Source organism: Euphorbia lathyris, chromosome 1 (assembly GCF_963576675.1).
Source record: "Euphorbia lathyris chromosome 1, ddEupLath1.1, whole genome shotgun sequence".
In the NCBI taxonomy this organism is placed as follows: Eukaryota; Viridiplantae; Streptophyta; class Magnoliopsida; order Malpighiales; family Euphorbiaceae; genus Euphorbia; species Euphorbia lathyris.
The window spans coordinates 5245456-5262993 of NC_088910.1; positions in this window are offsets into that span (position 1 = coordinate 5245456).

Genomic DNA, 17538 nt, shown 5'->3' on the forward strand with positions numbered 1-17538 from the left:
TCTATCGAATAGAATGAACTTTATTAGATGAAATATAAATTTGATACAAGTTTACAGAGAACAAGAAGCATGAAAACATTTGACGGCTTGCAAGTGAACAGGTTGTCAATCCTTTCCTTGGGTTTCGTTAGAGTTTGTCAGACTCAGGGCTGTCCTCTACTCAATCTTCTCGCTGTAACTTCGTAATAGAGATACGATCGGCTACAACCAAAATGTAAACTAATATGAACAAATCTAAATGCTACTGTGTTTGTAATTATTGAATAAACAATGTGTGTACATCATATTGTTTTTTATAGAAATGAACTCTAAATTCCGAATCGCTTGACTCAGAATTCCTGCATTAATTCTATACTAATCTTCTCTTTTTTCTATATCTCCAACTCTCCATCAACTCTTTATTTATAGATGTTGAAGAGTCGTGATTGAAGTGTCGTGTCCGTTGTGAAGGGTCGTATCCTCTACGAAGAGATGTTTTTATCCACCCGAACGAACGCGTTTCGTCGAAAACGAATGTGTGCGAATGGCTCTCCAGGAATTTCTGAACTTGCCGAGAATGCAAATTCTCGGCCAAGAATGGGGGAGAAATTATTTGGTCTTCGAATGAAAGGGAGGGAGATCTGGACGACGCGTGTCGCGATCAAGAATTTGGCATTTTTCTCTGTTTCTGACTTCGTCTTTGTCCTCGTTTTGGTGTAATTGATCTTCGTCGTCTGTGACTCCTTTTGTAGGGTTTTTATTCTGTTTTTAACCTCTTTTCGTTCCTATTTGGATTTTACCAAACATTTAGGTACCTTGTAAGAAAGAAATATATTCAAATGTAAAAGTACTCTAAATAGATATAAATAGTATGAATTCGAAGCAAAACTGATGTAAATATTAATGATATTTTAGGTATATTTTGGGCTTAACAAATCTCCACACTTAATCTTTTGCTAGTCCCCGAGCAAAATTTCACTGAATTTATTCTTTAACTAATCTCTTTATGAAAATAAAACATATATCTCTGTTTTACTTTTTAAATTAGTTAAGCCGAAAAGATTAACTTCGCATGGTAAATTTATACGCAAAATATCAAACTAATTTAGTATAAATATGATACATCATTCGTCTTGTATTTTCAATTTTGAATTGAAGTATTCGGGACGATATAAGCACGCATGTTATTGAGTCTTTCGTCTCAAGGCATTTCAAAGCACAAAATTTCCTTTCCCAAACCTAAACTAATATATGAAATATATTAGATGAATAAGTACTTGAGTTAATCTTATTTGCTAGTTACGCCCGAGATAAGGGTGGTCTTGATCGTAACCTTATACGTATTTTATTGCTTAGTGTTTGCTTAAGAGGTACCGACCATGCCATGGGTGGACGCAATCGTTACTTTAAACTTAAACACGCTTAATTTATATATTTTTTTTAAACGTTCCTTCCATACCTCGATTGTGATAAGGGTGGTCGCAACCGTGGCCAAAAGTAAACGGTACTTAATTTTCTTCCCATTCATACCTCGATTGTGATAAGGTTGGTCTCAATCGTTGCCAAAAGTTAAGAATTCAACTAATTGATTAATTAATATGAATTATAAAATTTAATTTGTAAATTGGAAAAAAGAAAGATAGCACATTCATCCTATATTGACTTAAAATTCAACATGTATTATGGCTAAAGTTTCCTTAAAAACTTCAATTGGTGTTAATATAAGACGAAATCAAACCGAGCTAAAATTGTTAGTTCAATTTAATGCCTATAAACCTAATTGAAAATTTAAAATAAGATTTATTGTATCATGAATTGCATGATATAAAATAGAGGTAAAATAAAGAATTTTATTAACTTAAATACATTCACTCGAGACATTTTTACTTAAAATCGTATCGGAGATTTGTGAAAAATTTTAAAAATTATTACCCGTATAGAAATATTATTTCTAAGGATAATGATAACCTAAAAATAATCATAAGTTAAAATATTTTTAAACATATAAAAATGTAAAGTTATGAAAAATAATGTTAAAGAAATTGTGTTGCAATATATGTTGCATTTGCATAAAATAAGTGTTGCATTTATAAATGTAAGTGTTGCATTTATAAATGTTGCTTACCAAATTTATTCGTTGCATTTATTCGTATGTATATATATATCTCCTCCCACACTTAAATTGGACCATGTCCTCATTGGTGCAAATATGGATATAACATGAAAAATAGGAACGAAATAAAGCAAACGAAATAAAATAGAAATTTAGCAAATAAAAAGCATTTAACATAGAATTAAAATTTTACGAAACATAATAAATAGTAATATTGTGCCAAACTGAAATTTAAAAACAACATAATAATATAAAAAGAAAAGATAAAACCTAAGCATGAGGCGGGGAATCCGGAGGTGTTGGTGAAGTTTCCACATTGCGGCGACGGAAAAACGAAAGCATCCGATGCCGAGTAGACCTGTGCTCACGCCTCAAAGTATTGAGGTTGTCATTCATCACCATATTATTCTCCACCAAATCATCAATTCGTAAATTCATTTGGCGATTATTGGAATTGATTTGGTTCAAAATCCGCCTTAAACCCACCGGATCATCATCTTGAGGTGCTTGGGGTTGTGGTTGAGCTTGCGGTGCATCTTCCTCGCCTTCCGTCGCACCTCCTTCTTTGGTACCTACAAATTAGGAACTTGAAGCTCCTCCACCCATAGTGCCACGAAGATGGGCAATACGAGAAGCATATGAAATAAAAATAGGAGGAACCGAAGTAAGTAATAAGTGAGCCCTCTCAAGCGCCGAAATGTCCAAAATCAGAACATACCCATGGTAGGTGGACATGTCATAATCGGCCAATTCACCCCGTGCTCCCAAAATAATAGCAGTGATAAAATTACCAAGAGGGACTTGAATGGTATGAGCCCTCGAAGCACGAAATAAATTGTCAAATAGCATACCGATGCTATCAACCCTCAAACCCTTAAACAAACTATCCAAAACGAACAAATCCCGAACTTGAATTTTGGAGCTCTCAACACGACCAAATAATGAAAAACTCAGAAATTTGTGAAAGAAGAACACACAATTGTCCTTAATCAACTTGCTTGAGGTATTTTTGGAGTTAAAATATTCTTGATCCGAAAGAGTTTGCCAAATAGAGTCGTTATCAAAATCCTTAGGCTTGTCATAAAAATCACTAATAGGGAAACCAAACATATTCCCCATACCCTCATAATCTATGGTATAAGTTACACCATTATTCCTAAAGGAAATTGATGTCTTCTTCTTATTCATGGTTAAATTGATGTCTTCTTCTTATTCATGGGTAAAGAATAAATTGGGAAGAGTAAAAGTAATTTATAGGGAAGAGTTTAGAGTAGGTGATTGGGTAAAAATTGAGGTGATGTGAGGTTTGTGTAAGGAGTAGGTTTATATAGGATGATATAGGGAGATGTAGAGGTTGAGTAGGAATGGGAATAGGCCAAAAATATGTCAAAAATCCGGAATGAAATGCGGTTGCAACACACGAATTTCAGAGAATGTTTTGCTCTGAATTCGGCCTGATTTTGCTGGACTTACCGAGAATATATAATTCTTGGCCGAGAATCGGTCAATTGTGGCTGATTATGTGTGTTTTGACTTGGTTTGTGCAATATTTTTGATTAATTGTGTCCTGAATTAAATTAAAACTGTACCTGCACTTAAAAACTTAAATGAATAACATTAAATATAAGGAAAACCAAAGGTTTATCCTTATTAATTAGAAAAATAAAGAGAAATAAATGGCATAATAAGATTTAATGAAACATTAATGCACATTTATGTATATGAGTTAAATGAATCATGTTAAGTGCAAATAAATACAAGTTCATGCATTAATTAATTGAGTTAGATCTGAATGTATTGAACACAATAAAAATAGATTAAGTATATGAATTTTGATTAAGTGTGAACATATGTGTTGATTAAGAAAAACCATACTAGTTCATTGTAAGTATTTGCTATTTCCATTTGAGCAAGAATAATTAGAATTGGTCAACATAAAATGGACTTAGTATAGATTTATCCATGATCACATAGGAAATGGAACAAATATATATTAACTATGGTCAAATCAAGAAATGAACTAAAATGAATAGAAATTTTTATTGAATCAACATATATGTACACAAATTGAAACAAAACATAAAAAACAAAGAATGAAATTAAATAACACAAAATACATAAATATTTACAAAATAAAACTTATAAACCTAAACTATTCTATATACTCATCCCTATCAATCGGGATTTCTCTAGCCCTATAGCGGTCAATTTTCAACTGCACGAAAGCTTGACGTTTTGGTGCAGAAAGAAAATGCGGGCCTGCTCGAAAGACACGTTTCACTAGACCTTCATATTCCAAAAACTCATAGTCTAGTGTCGGAAAAGATTCATCCTCACTCCAAGGAACAGTAATAGTACCCTTGGTACCGAGAATTATTCCGCAAATTATATTCCTGAATCCAATCTTTTTATCCTTGGATCGAGAAGCGGCAACAAGACCCTCCATCAGAATTTTTGAAGAATCAACTGTATTTTCTTGGAATATATCCCCAAGGACATATAAGTCGGTGTCGCAGACCACACTGCTAAATGTGCGACCGAACAGACTGTGACACAGAAACTTGTGTAGATACATCATTGAATTGGAGTGAAAAGATTGATTGTAGGCGAGTCTAGGATTGGAACGTCATAATCTAGTGAGCATTCTCCATATGTCTGTGGATGTCATATCTTTGCCAGGATGACGTTTGATTGTGTCCCTCGGGGGAAAACCAAACCAGTCATTCAACTCGGGATATCCGAAAGTAAATATTTCACTATCTCGACGAAAACTAAGACGCACCCATCGTTTGTTAACGAAACGAACGGTACAGAAAAACTTGAGAATCCAATCGCCAATTATAGGAAATCGCATGTTGGCAAATTTTGTCCATCCTAAGCGTTCCAAATAGCGACACATGTCATCGCTTATTTCGAGTTGTTTATTCAAAAACTCATCCATATATAACATTCCGACGAAGAACTTGTAACGAAGCCTCCAGTAGCGCCTGCCTTCATCATGATTGAAGATAGGAAATGGCGCACCATATCGCTTGGATAAGTCGGGATGTTTATTGCTTGAAGCAACATTTTTCCTAGGGGATTTGTGTTTAGTAGTCATGATTTTGAGAAAAGGAATAAGGGTTCTGTAACTTAGTTAACAATGGTGTTTTGAGAAAATCAGAATTTTGTTCTGATAGAGATGAAAAGAATGTAACAAAACTTTGATCCTCTATGATTTATTTATAGGATTTTAGGACGAAATGAGGTGTTGTTTTGATGCGAAAAGGCATAAAATCATACCTCTAAAAGTTGAAGAAACTCAATTTTTCGATATTGAAAAGCTGTGTCTACAGGTAGAATAAGATACAGGTCTGATGGTGCAGAAAATTCCCGTGTCGCGACCGAGATTCCTAATTCTCGGTCGCGACACGCTGATTTCCTTGCGGAAATCAGGCGTCGAAACCCTATGTGTCTGATTCTCGGCCGAGAATATAAATTCTTGGTAAGTTCAGAAAAAACCTTACCTGTTTGGAGAATTCTGAAAATGTGAATTCTCAACTGAGAATTCCAAATTCTCGGCTGAGAATCACCAAATTTCTCCTAATTCGTACTAAAGGCCTAAAAATAAAATAAAAGCATGACTTAAACATATTTTTATGTATATAAACCTTAATATAAAGTCTATTAATAATTAAAAATCATAAAATTGGCATGTGTAAAAATTTAAACTAAATCAAAAATCATTAAAACTTATTAAAACTAACAAAACGAAACAAAATAAAATAAAATAAAAATAAATAAAGTACATTAAATCTAAATGAATTAATCGTCAGAAAAATGTGTCACGAACGCAATTTCTTCGTTTGAAACATTTTCGTAACAGATCTTACATCTATTACCATTAACTTTGAAACGAACGCCGTCAGGTCCTTCAAGTTCTAAAGAGCCATAATCAAATACTTTAATGACTAGATATGGTCCTGTCCATCTGGACTTAAGTTTACCTGGAAATAACCGGAGCCGTGAATTAAACAACAGCACCTTGTCCCCAATGTTAAAGCTTTTGACTTTAATCTTGGCGTCATGCCATTTTTTCACTTTTTCTTTATATATTTTCGCATTTTCGTAAGATAGATGACGTAACTCGTCTAACTCATTTAAGTTGAGCAAACGTTTCTTACCTGCTTGTTGCAAATTAAAGTTAAGTTCCCTAATAGCCCAATAGGCTTTGTGTTCTAGTTCGACTGGCAAATGACATGCCTTCCCATACACTAATCGGTATGGACTCATTCCTATTGGTGTTTTAAATGCAGTACGGTATGCCCATAACGCATTGTTCAGTTTACGAGACCAGTCTTTTCTTGAAGACGAAACTGTTTTCTCTAGAATCCATTTGAGTTCTTTATTTGATATCTCTGCCTGACCATTCGATTGAGGATGGTAGGGCGTTGACACGCGGTGGCGTACTCCATATTTTTTCATAAGTATATCAAAACTTCGGTTTATAAAATGGGTACCTCCATCACTTACAATGACTCTAGGACAACCAAATCTACAAAATATATCTTCAAGAAAACCAACAACAACCTTAGAATCGTTCGTCGGGGTTGCAATTGCTTCAACCCACTTTGAAACATAATCTACGGCGACTAATATGTAAGTTTTACCATTAGAAGGGGGAAAAGGTCCCATGAAATCTATTCCCCATATGTCGAAGACTTCAACTTCTAACATGTTTGTGAGGGGCATCTCATCTTTTCTGCCTAAATTTCCTATTCTTTGGCACTTGTCACAACGAATAATAAATGAACGGACATCTTTAAACAATGTAGGCCAAAAGAATCCACATTCAAATATCCTGGCTACTGTCTTACAAACGTCGTTATGTCCCCCATACGAGCTAGAATGGCATTCCGATATTATAGACTCATATTAAGTTTCACTAACGCATCTCCTAATTATCCCGTCACCACAAGTTCTGAACAAGAAAGGATCTTCCCAAAAATACTGTTTAATGTCAAAGAAGAATTTCTTCTTTTGTTGGAAAGTTAATCCTTCCGGAACAATGTTGGCTGCAAGATAATTTGCAATATCCGCATACCATGGCGACATGACACTTTTTATTTGAGAGAGATATTCATCAATGAAATCATCTCGTATACCGATAGTCTCACCTATAGGAGCGTTTTCATCTTCGAGTCTTGATAGATCATCGGCGACAAGGTTTTCTACTCCTTTTTTGTCTTTAATTTCTATATCAAATTCTTGTAACAATAAAACTCATCTAATTAGACGTGGTTTTGCATCTTTCTTAGCAAATAAATATCTTAAAGCTACGTGATCAGTATAAATAATAACTTTTGAACCTAACAAGTATGACCTAAACTTATCACATGCAAAAACTGTTGGTCCCTTATAACGTAACAAGTTAGTTCCAAGGGGGGGATAGGAACTATTCAAAATTTTAATACGTTAAGGCTGACTTCTTTTTCTTTGAAAAAGGATTACACAGCGCGCTGAGTAAATAAGACACTAGCTTAGTCAACTGGTGACTAAGTCAGCTTCTTTTGTTGAGTCAGGAGATAGCACTTTGAGTCTATTCCTGAACTCAAACACTCAATGCACACAACTCAGCTTGACCTCTTTACTTGGTCAGTTTTGATTAAGCAAGCAATATATATATTAAGGAGTTTAAGGTTAGAAAGATATTACTCAGCAGAATTATCCAGGTTCGGCCTCCAAGCCTACGTCCTGTCCCCGGAACACGTTCCGAGATTTCGAATTCTCTACTGAGCTTTTTAACGGTAGAGCATCAAACCTTTTACAACTTAGAAGCTGAGTATAACAAGAGTACCTTCCTCTATACCTGTACTCACTCCTAATCTCACGCTGAGTACTATAACCGAGTACTCAGCCTCTCCTTTCTAATCTCTAGAAATGATAAAGATTTGTCCTAAACAACAATTGCTAAGACACCTTAGATGATTGAATAATCACTCTAGACTTTTACACAAAAGATATGAAATTTGGTGTAAGAATATTCTTTGCTTTTTCTTGCAGAACTTTGAGTAGAATTTTGGTCAGCGTAATGGCTTGATCAAGTTCTGTTGCGAATGAAGCAACTGAAGGGCTCTATTTATAGAGACGTCTGAGGCATCGGTCATTTCGAATTTCGAAATAACCGTTGGAGGGAAACGGCTTCCTGTCATTGTCACTCAGTCTTGCTCAGAGCTCTCGACCAATCAGATTTGAGTATCTTCTATCCTCGGTCAGTGTTGAGCAGCTTTAAGTCAGCTCGGCAGAGTGTCTCCATTTATGGTAAGGTCAACTAGACATCGTTCTGTGTCTTCTGAACTTTACCCAAAGTGGGATTACTTTGTCTGGAAGTTGTTCTTGCTCAGTTGCTATCTCGTACTCTTTGTCGATTCAACTCAGCGGCTTCACTCCGAAGTTGTTCAACGAAGGTCTTCTAGATCCTTCTCTTGCTGAGTTGCGTTTTGATTGTAACGACAGCGTTTCATACACGTGGGCCGAGTTGTCTTGATCTGTTTGACTTGGGCTTTGACTTCCGTATTGGGCTTTGGCCTTTTACTCCTTATGTCTTATAAATAATTTTAACTCAACATTGAACAAACACATTAGTATAATAAATCAAAGCATTTAAACTTAGTGTGTTTAGAATATATTTAATTTTACTTAAATAATTTTGTCAAATCAAAATCATGTGGAAAGGTGTTTCAACAAACTCCCCCATTTTGATGTTGGCAAAACTATTCAGCGAGGAACTCTGTGTTGAGCTCCCCCATGATAGTTGACCTATTATTACTTAGCAAACTCCCCCGTCAGGGTTGAGCTACTGACTTAGTTTAGCTCTTAAACATTCTAAGGTTTAATCGAGTAGGTCTAAGGTCAGTTTTCAGATATAGGTCAGCTCATGGAACATATTCTATTTTACTCAGTATTAAGCGGAAGGTGTAACATTCAGAGAGCACTGAGTAAACATTTTGTTCAATGGGTTTTATGAGACAGTGTTTTATAAACATACAAGACAATGTCAAACATATGATCAGCATGGGATACAATCAACAAGTATTATAGACAGTAAACACAGTTGATGTAATTGAAGATACATAACAACATAATACTCAACATCATATGAAATGACTCAAGTTAAGATAAAAGATGGAAGTATTGTATTAAAGTAAAGTAGTCAGCATACATAGCAAAAAGATGATCATAGCAAGAAGATAGGGCTACAGACTAAGTTAAAGACTAAGCCTAGCCTATTTCTACTTCTTTTTCTTTTGCTTGGACTGACTGCTTCTAGGAGCCTCCTGCTGAGTTCTAGCCTATTCTTTCTCCCCCGTTTTGTCAGCATCGGGAGGAGCAGGAATTCTAAAAGAGTCGGTTAAGACAGCGGCGGTTAGCACGGCGGAAAGCTCCTTAAGTTTATCAGCGCTTTCATTAATGCCATCAAAGACAATAACGCCTTCATTCAAGACCTCTTTTGGTATGCCGATTTTAGCGGCGCTGAGTAGTTCCAGTACGTAGGCTTGAGACTTACCTACCCAAGTAATTGAATCTGTCAATGTAGCAAAAACTTGATGAAAGGTCTTCAGCAAGGCTGTGTCATAATATTGACGTTGGAGATTGTTATGACGCACATGAGTGAAGATCCTTTGAGAGTTGACCAATATCTATTTTTCTTCATTTGGTCAGTGTCCATCTCCTGTTTATTTAAGTTCAGCAAACGAACTGCTTCGCTTATTTTCTCCACCGAGCATTGAAAGTAGGAGGCCACATGATTGTTGGTCTTGATTTGCTCAGTGTGAAGCTGGGAAAAGAGAATCTTTACTTCATCAGAAGTGGCATATTGAGTATTCGCAGCTGACAAGGTCTAGAATTGGCCTTGAAGAGTGTTAAGATGTTGAACAGTTGTCAGTTGGAGCTCAGCCAGCTTCGTTATTGAGTCTTGCTTGGGCTGATGTGATTGAATTGAAATCATATCACTTAGCAGATCCTTCAGTCCTTTAACCTCATTTAAGAGCTAAGTGACTTGGGACAGCTGAGCTGATGCATTGTTACTCGACCCAGCAGTAGGTTCAGCAGATTGATGAATGTCCTTAATGAATGACTGCACCGAGTTGATGAGTTTTCTACCAGTCTCGGTGGTATGTAGATAGTTGAGGGTTTCATCATCATGTTGCCTAGTTTCCTCAGTTTGACCAGTTTGTGGAGGAGTCAGAGTTATGATAGGGTCAGTGACTGGAAGTGTGTTTTCAAGCTGTACTTGATTTTCTGGGAGAGAGGATTGATCGGCAGTAGTGATGGTCGGTGAAGTAGTAATCCTAATGCTGTCAGTGATGATTGGTGCAGGAATATTCTGAGTCAGCACGGTGCTTGGAGCAACAGCATTAACGAGAACTTTCTCGATCTGACTCATTGAGTTTGCAGAAGCATTCAAGTCGGCTTGTTCCTTTGGTGAAGAAACAGAGGCTTGCTTTTCAAGAGAAGCTTGTTGAGAAGAAGGGGTTTTCTTACTAAAAAACCTCAGCTTAAGAGAGGAAGGATCTTTAGTCGACTTTTGAACAGGTAAGTCAATGACAGTTTTCTGACTTGCCTTGATTAATCTTCTTCTGCGAGGAGGAGTGTCAGCTTGGATAGACTCTCCTGGGTGAGAGGGAGAAGTTTCTTCTTGATCAGCATTAAGTTGGTCAGCTTGTTCTTATTCTTTATGTGTACCCAACTCAGTATTAGTTGGGTGATAGGGGTCAAAAACCCCTATCTTTGGGTACGGTTTTTCGACGGGTTTTAGCGTTATTTAGTTAATAAGCGAGCAATTCTCGCATTTAAATGCTTTTGTGTGAGTTAGTTAGAAATTGGAAACGTTCTGTTTACTTTTCATCGTTTAGGCTCGTTTTATGATCAATTTAGGCAAATACGGCCGAAATAGCATGCATAGTATAATTCCGTTATCTTTTGAAGCTAATTGGTCCGTCAAAAGTCGCACCAAACGAAGCATTTGCTCAAAATAAGCGATTGACGGATCAATTTAGCTTTCGGACTAATGTTATCTGGAGTTTCTATACGTGCGCAGGTGTAAGTTCGGGCCAAAAAGGACATCAAGGGTACTCGGCAAGAAATCGAGAGCATGCCGGGCGAAAACGCTCGACGAGCAGGGCCCCGTGGGCCATTTCTGCTCGCCGAGCAGGCCGCTAGAGGCCTGCTCGGCGAGCAGGGCGCCAGGCGCCTGCTCGGCGAGCAGGGGACTGCTCGTCGCGAGCAGCCCTGCTCGGCAAGCAGACCTGCGGGAATTGGTCAAAAAGACCAATTCCGCCCCCACGAAGCCACGATGGACCCCACGTCTTCCTACACCAATAAAGACACGAAAATAAGTCAAAAAGAGGCCCGAGCCGCGTCTATAAATAGGATTTTTCCAATGTAAATTAGACATCTTTTTCCTTTGTAATTTTCTTAGTTTTTCCTCTTGAGAAATCCTCTCCACCTCCTCCATATCCTTCAAACCTCCATTGAAGACACCTCCGAAGCTCCATTCACCAAGGATTGCTCAAGCTCCATCCTTAAGTCCTAGAAAGACGCCTGCATTGGTAGACAAGTTTTCTGAAAGGGATTTTTCTTCTTTTACATTCTGTCTAGCCTCTGATACATGCTATGAATTCTAGGTTTATTGTAACTTCGTGACAATGTTTCCATCTTTGATATATATTATAGTTCTTGTTTATTCAATTGTTTTGATGTTTTAATCTTTGTCTTATTGGTTTAACTCATTCGATAATCCCAAAATTAGGTTGGCACATATTGCGAGCTGAATCTGACCTAGTCAGTGCCTATAGGATTGACGACCCTATAGAAGAATAAGCCCAAATTACTGAGCCTTAGAGCTAGTTTCGGCCTTACAAGGGAATCACAAACTAGGGACTTTAGGAGGATAGGTCGGGTTAATCGCCTTGGACACAAGTGACTTAGTTTCAATTCAATTGTTTAAACATTCTATTTTCATTATCATCGTATCCCTTCATGTTCATTCGGTTAATTGCATTGGTAAAAGATCAATTAGGGGTAGAGTAACTTAGTTAGGCGTAGAATAACTTAGCTAGAATTAGATAACTTAGCTAGGATTAGTATAATTCAACCTAGGAGTAGATTAATATAAACAAACCAACTCAAACCCCCCTAAGCCTAGATAACATCCGAGATCGAGTAGCTCGGTACTTGCAGAAATAAATCCTGTGGATGATAACCTGGACTTAAACCAGAAATTTATTACTTGATAACGACGGGGTACACTTATCCCTTGGTGAGGTTTCGCAGAAACCGCATCAAGTTTTTGGCGCCGTTGCCGGGGAAAGTAGATTAATTCTATAAATACCCGACAACCGCCAATAATCAAGTTTTTGGCGCCGTTGCCGGGGATTTATTTCTTCTGCAATATCGAACCAAAGGTCGATTTGTTAGTTTAGGCATTCCTTGTGAATATCCTTTGTTTATATCGTTTATACTTGTTTATATATAATTCTTTATAACTTCTATACTTGTTCATATCTTTTGTATTTGTTCTATATACTTTTACTTATCAACTTTTGTGCTAGAACTTCACTTTTTCTCAGCATTCTCTGATCAATGAATTGGCAAGAAAGAGTCGAGTGGCAAGCTCAAAAGTTTACTATCCCATCAAGACAATACATTCATGCCCTGGACAATGAGGCTCCCAATCCCTCCATGGCCGACTTAAATGAGAAAATGGACATCTTGATGACGAAACTGAGCCTCAACACCAATGAAAGTGTAAGTTTTGTGGGTAATCACCAAAGGTATAATTCTAACCCCAATTCTTACAACTTTTATGGTAGTGATTGGAGGAGACCTCAACACTCAAATCTGTCCTACGGGAACCCTAACATGTTGAGGCCTCCAAATAGGTTTGTTAATGAGCACAGGGAAAATGAATTGGGAATGTTCCCTTACGAACAAGCAAGCCAAGTTCCTCCACAACCCTCTAGCTCACGAGATGAGGTGTTGTCCCTTTTAAAAGGAATATCAGCCCGACTTACAATCAACGAGGAGGTTTGCAAGGACTTAAGCAACCAATTGGCTCAAATAAACCATGAGATGCAAGAGCAATCCCGAGATGCTCTCCCAGGCATAAAGGAAAACATAGAAATCCCACAAAGGGAATCAGCTCAAGCCATCTCCTTGAGGAATGACAAAAAGGTAGAACCAAGTCCACTATCACATGCATCACTCGAGGTAAGTGAGGAACCGGAAGCGGTAAGCAACCCTGGTTCAAAATCTGAAATTCTAAATCATGTGATAGAGATAAAAGATCAAATCAAAACTTGTGTATCTCAACTACCTTTTCCTCAAAAATTAGAAAAGTTTAGGTTTGCTTCATGCTCGGAAATTTTCATTCTCTTCGACCTACCACGAGAATCCAAAAGGGAGCAAACCAAACTTTTTCATAATATGTTTAAATTCGACCTCCTGCTTTCATTAAACTTATTAGAGGCTCTTAATCCATTTTATAGGTACGGGTTATTTCTCAAGGAGTTCGAGTTCCTAACGCGAGTAGAAGCTTACACCTAGGAAGGAACTCCATGTCGAGCTAACCGACTATAAAGTAGCGCTTCTTGGGAGGCAACCCAAGTTTGGATTAAACTTTTTCTAGGTTTGTTTTTCTTTTTAATTCAATTATAGATTTCTGTCTTTAACTTTGGTTAGTAAGTTGTCTTCTCCACCCTAACTTTTTGCACATGCGCTTGATGGTTTTAGATGCAATGTTGGAACTTATTGCATATTTTAAGTGTGAGGAGGAGGGGTAGACAAACTTACAAAAATTTGTATAAATTTTTAATTTTTGTTACGTCGTGTCTAGTTTAGTTTAGCGTTTTGAGGTTTTATTTATGTTTTTGTGTGTTTAGGACCTAAAACCGTGAACCTCCTTCGAATCTAAACTTCGTTATTTGTCTTTGAGGGCTGAGAACCGAATCTAAAATTGCATGACAACTAGTTTAGGTGTGGGACACAACTCTTATATCTGTAAAAGCATGAGCTAAGGTTTGCATTTAGACCCTACTTTTGAAGAAATGCTAAAATCATTACTTAGGTAGATAACTTAAGAATTGAAGGCATGCAACATTAAACTTGAGTTTGGGGAAAACTAGTAAACACAAAATTGAAACCCAAAGAATTGTGAGTTGAATTTGAGCCTAATAGCGAACATCAAAAAGCTCTTTTTCTTGACATTTTTGTGTGAATGCTTTGACTTGTGGAAGATTACAGATTTTGCGCCTAATACTATGTTGAACCTACATGCAATGGTTTGAGATGATAAACGATGAATCAGCCTCATTAGAACTAACCCTTTTTTTTACCTTATTTTTTCTTTTTCATCCACTCTAGGAAGCCCCTTTGAGCCTGTATTTTTGTAGTTTATAGATTTTTCTTTCGTTCTAACCTATTTTTGCAAGCCACAACTTGGCTTGCTACCTAACCCAAAGTTTTTGCAAAGCTCACATCGAGTCTTTGTCGTTTCTAGCGCTTTATCTTTGTTTATGGCATCAAAGTAGCAAGTCAAAAGGCTAAGAAGTGAATGAGCACCACTATCCCAAAAAGAAAAAAAAAGAGAAAAACAGAAAAAGAAAAAGAAAAGAAAAGAGACGAACAAAAGGGAAGAACTTCATTCCCCAGTTCTTAAAAATAAAAAACGTCTCAAGAAAACATCCCAAAAAGCAAATAATAAGGGATGAATAAAAAGCTCAATCACTTCATATTTGCTAAGGCCATTTAAACTTTGTTTTTGTAGCGCTAGAACTAATAACCCTTGTTGTACCTTTAACCCTCTAACCACATTACAACCCCGATTAGAGGCTGTTTTTGATATCATCGGAATCATATAGCATAGTAGAGGAACGCGGATGAACGTGCAAAATCGACGTAATCCTAGGCAAGAACATAAGCCGAGAGTAAACACCTTAGCCACCAAAAATTATGTGAAATGAGTGAACTACCTATGGTGAGGTGTTTTACTTAGCGATCCCCTCAAGCTTGTTTAATTGGACATGTGTCCATTTGCTTAAAACTATGACCCATGATAATTGAAATGCGGCTTTTGGATATCGTGTCTCTACTTTGTATTTCCAAATGCATGTAATTACAGATGCTCGAAATTGTGTCCAGCACCTAGTCAAACCGGGAGGTTTTCTAGCTTGCTTGTGATGGTGGGTTTAGTTTTTTAGTTTACTTGGGGACAAGTAAAGTTTTAAGTGCGAGGAGGTTTGATAGGGGTCAAAAACCCCTATCTTTGGGTACGGTTTTTGGACGGGTTTTAGCGTTTTTAGTTAATAAGCGAGCAATTCTCGCATTTAAATGCTTTTGTGTGAGTTAGTTAGAAATTGGAAACGTTCTGTTTACTTTTCGTCGTTTAGGCTCGTTTTATGATCAATTTAGGCACATACGGCCGAAATAGCATGCATAGTATAATTCCGTTATCTTTTGAAGCTAATTGGTCGATCAAAAGTCGCACCAAACGAAGCGTTTGCTCAAAATAAGCGATTGACAGATCAATTTAGCTTTCAGACTAATGTTATCTGGAGTTTCTATACGTGCACAGGTGTAAGTTCGGGCGAAAAAGGACATCAAGAGTACTCGGCAAGAAATCGAGAGCATGACGGGCGAAAACGCTCGACGAGCAGGGGCCCATGGGCCATTTCTACTCGCCGAGCAGGCCCCTGGAGGCCTGCTCGCCGAGCACGCCATGCCTGCTCGCCAAGCAGGCCGCCAGAGGCCTGCTCGGCGAGCAGGATCCTGCTCGCCGAGCAGGCCACCAGGCGCCTGCTCGGCGAGCAGGAGCCTGCTCGCCGAGCAGGGCGCCAGGCGCGAGCAGCCCTGCTCGCCGAGCAGCTCGCCCTGCTCGGCGAGCAGACCTGCGGGAATTGGTCAAAAAGACCAATTCCGCCCCCACGAAGCCACGATGGACCCCACGTCTTCCTACACTAATAAGGACACGAAAATGGGTCAAAAAGAGGCCCGAGCCACGTCTATAAATAGGATTTTTCCAATGTAAATTAGACATCTTTTTCCTTTGTAATTTTCTTAGTTTTTCCTCTTGAGAAATTCTCTCCACCTCCTCCATATCCTTCAAACCTCCATTGAAGACACCTCCGAAGCTCCGTTCACCGAGGATTGCTCAAGCTCCATCCTTAAGTCCTAGAAATACGCCTGCATTGGTAGACAGGTTCCCTGAAAGGGATTTTTCTTCTTTTACATTCTGTCTAGCCTCTGATACATGCTATGAATTCTAGGTTTATTGTAACTTCGTGACAATGTTTCCATCTTTGATATATATTATAGTTCTTGTTTATTCAATTGTTTTGATGTTTTAATCTTTGTCTTACGCTTTGTCTGATTGGTTTAACTCATTCGATAATCCCAAAATTAGGTTGGCACATATTGCGAGCTGAATCTGACCTAGTCAGTGCCTATAGGATTGACGACCCTATAGAAGATTAAGCCCAAATTACTGAGCCTTAGAGCTAGTTTCGGCCTTACAAGGGAATCACGAACTAGGGACTTTAGGAGGATAGGTCGGGTTAATCGCCTTGGACACAAGTGACTTAGTTTCAATTCAATTGTTTAAACATTCTATTTTCATTATCATCGTATCCCTTCATGTTCATTCGGTTAATTGCATTGGTAAAAGATCAATTAAGGGTAGAGTAACTTAGTTAGGCGTAGAATAACTTAGCTAGAATTAGATAACTTAGCTAGGATTAGTATAATTCAACCTAGGAGTAGATTAATATAAACAAACCAACTCAAACCCCCCTAAGCCTAGATAACATCCGAGATCGAGTAGCTCGGTACTTGCAGAAATAAATCCTGTGGACGATAACCTGGACTTAAACCAGAAATTTATTACTTGATAACGACGGGGTACACTTATCCCTTAGTGAGGTTTTGCAGAAACTGCATCATTGGGTCAGCAGCTTCTTCACTAGCTGTCTCCTCAGCGTCATCCTGACCGCTTTCTTCTTCTTCATCTTCTTCTTCTGCTTCATCCTGATCTGAGTTATCTAATTCTTCTTCCACTTGAATGATGAAGTGATCATCCAGTTCCAGATCATCTTCTTGATGCTCAACTTCAGTTCCTTGACACTGTGTGTAGTGAGAATCACTAGGAACAATGATGTCAGTAGGGATAGCATCAATAGGGGTCAGCACAGAAGACTTCTGCTTCTTTTGAGATTGCTCATCAGCATCTGTTCTTTCCTCTATTTCAGGCTCATCTTGCCTGCTTCTCTTCTCGGCTGACTTAGGTCTCTCATGACCTTTTTGAGAAGCTGACTTAAGCTTCTTGGTTTGAGGCTCAGCCTTCTTTGAAGGAGTCCCAACAGCTTTCCTCTTTCGGGTAGCTGGAGCCTTTATCCTTTTCCCTTTCTTTGAGA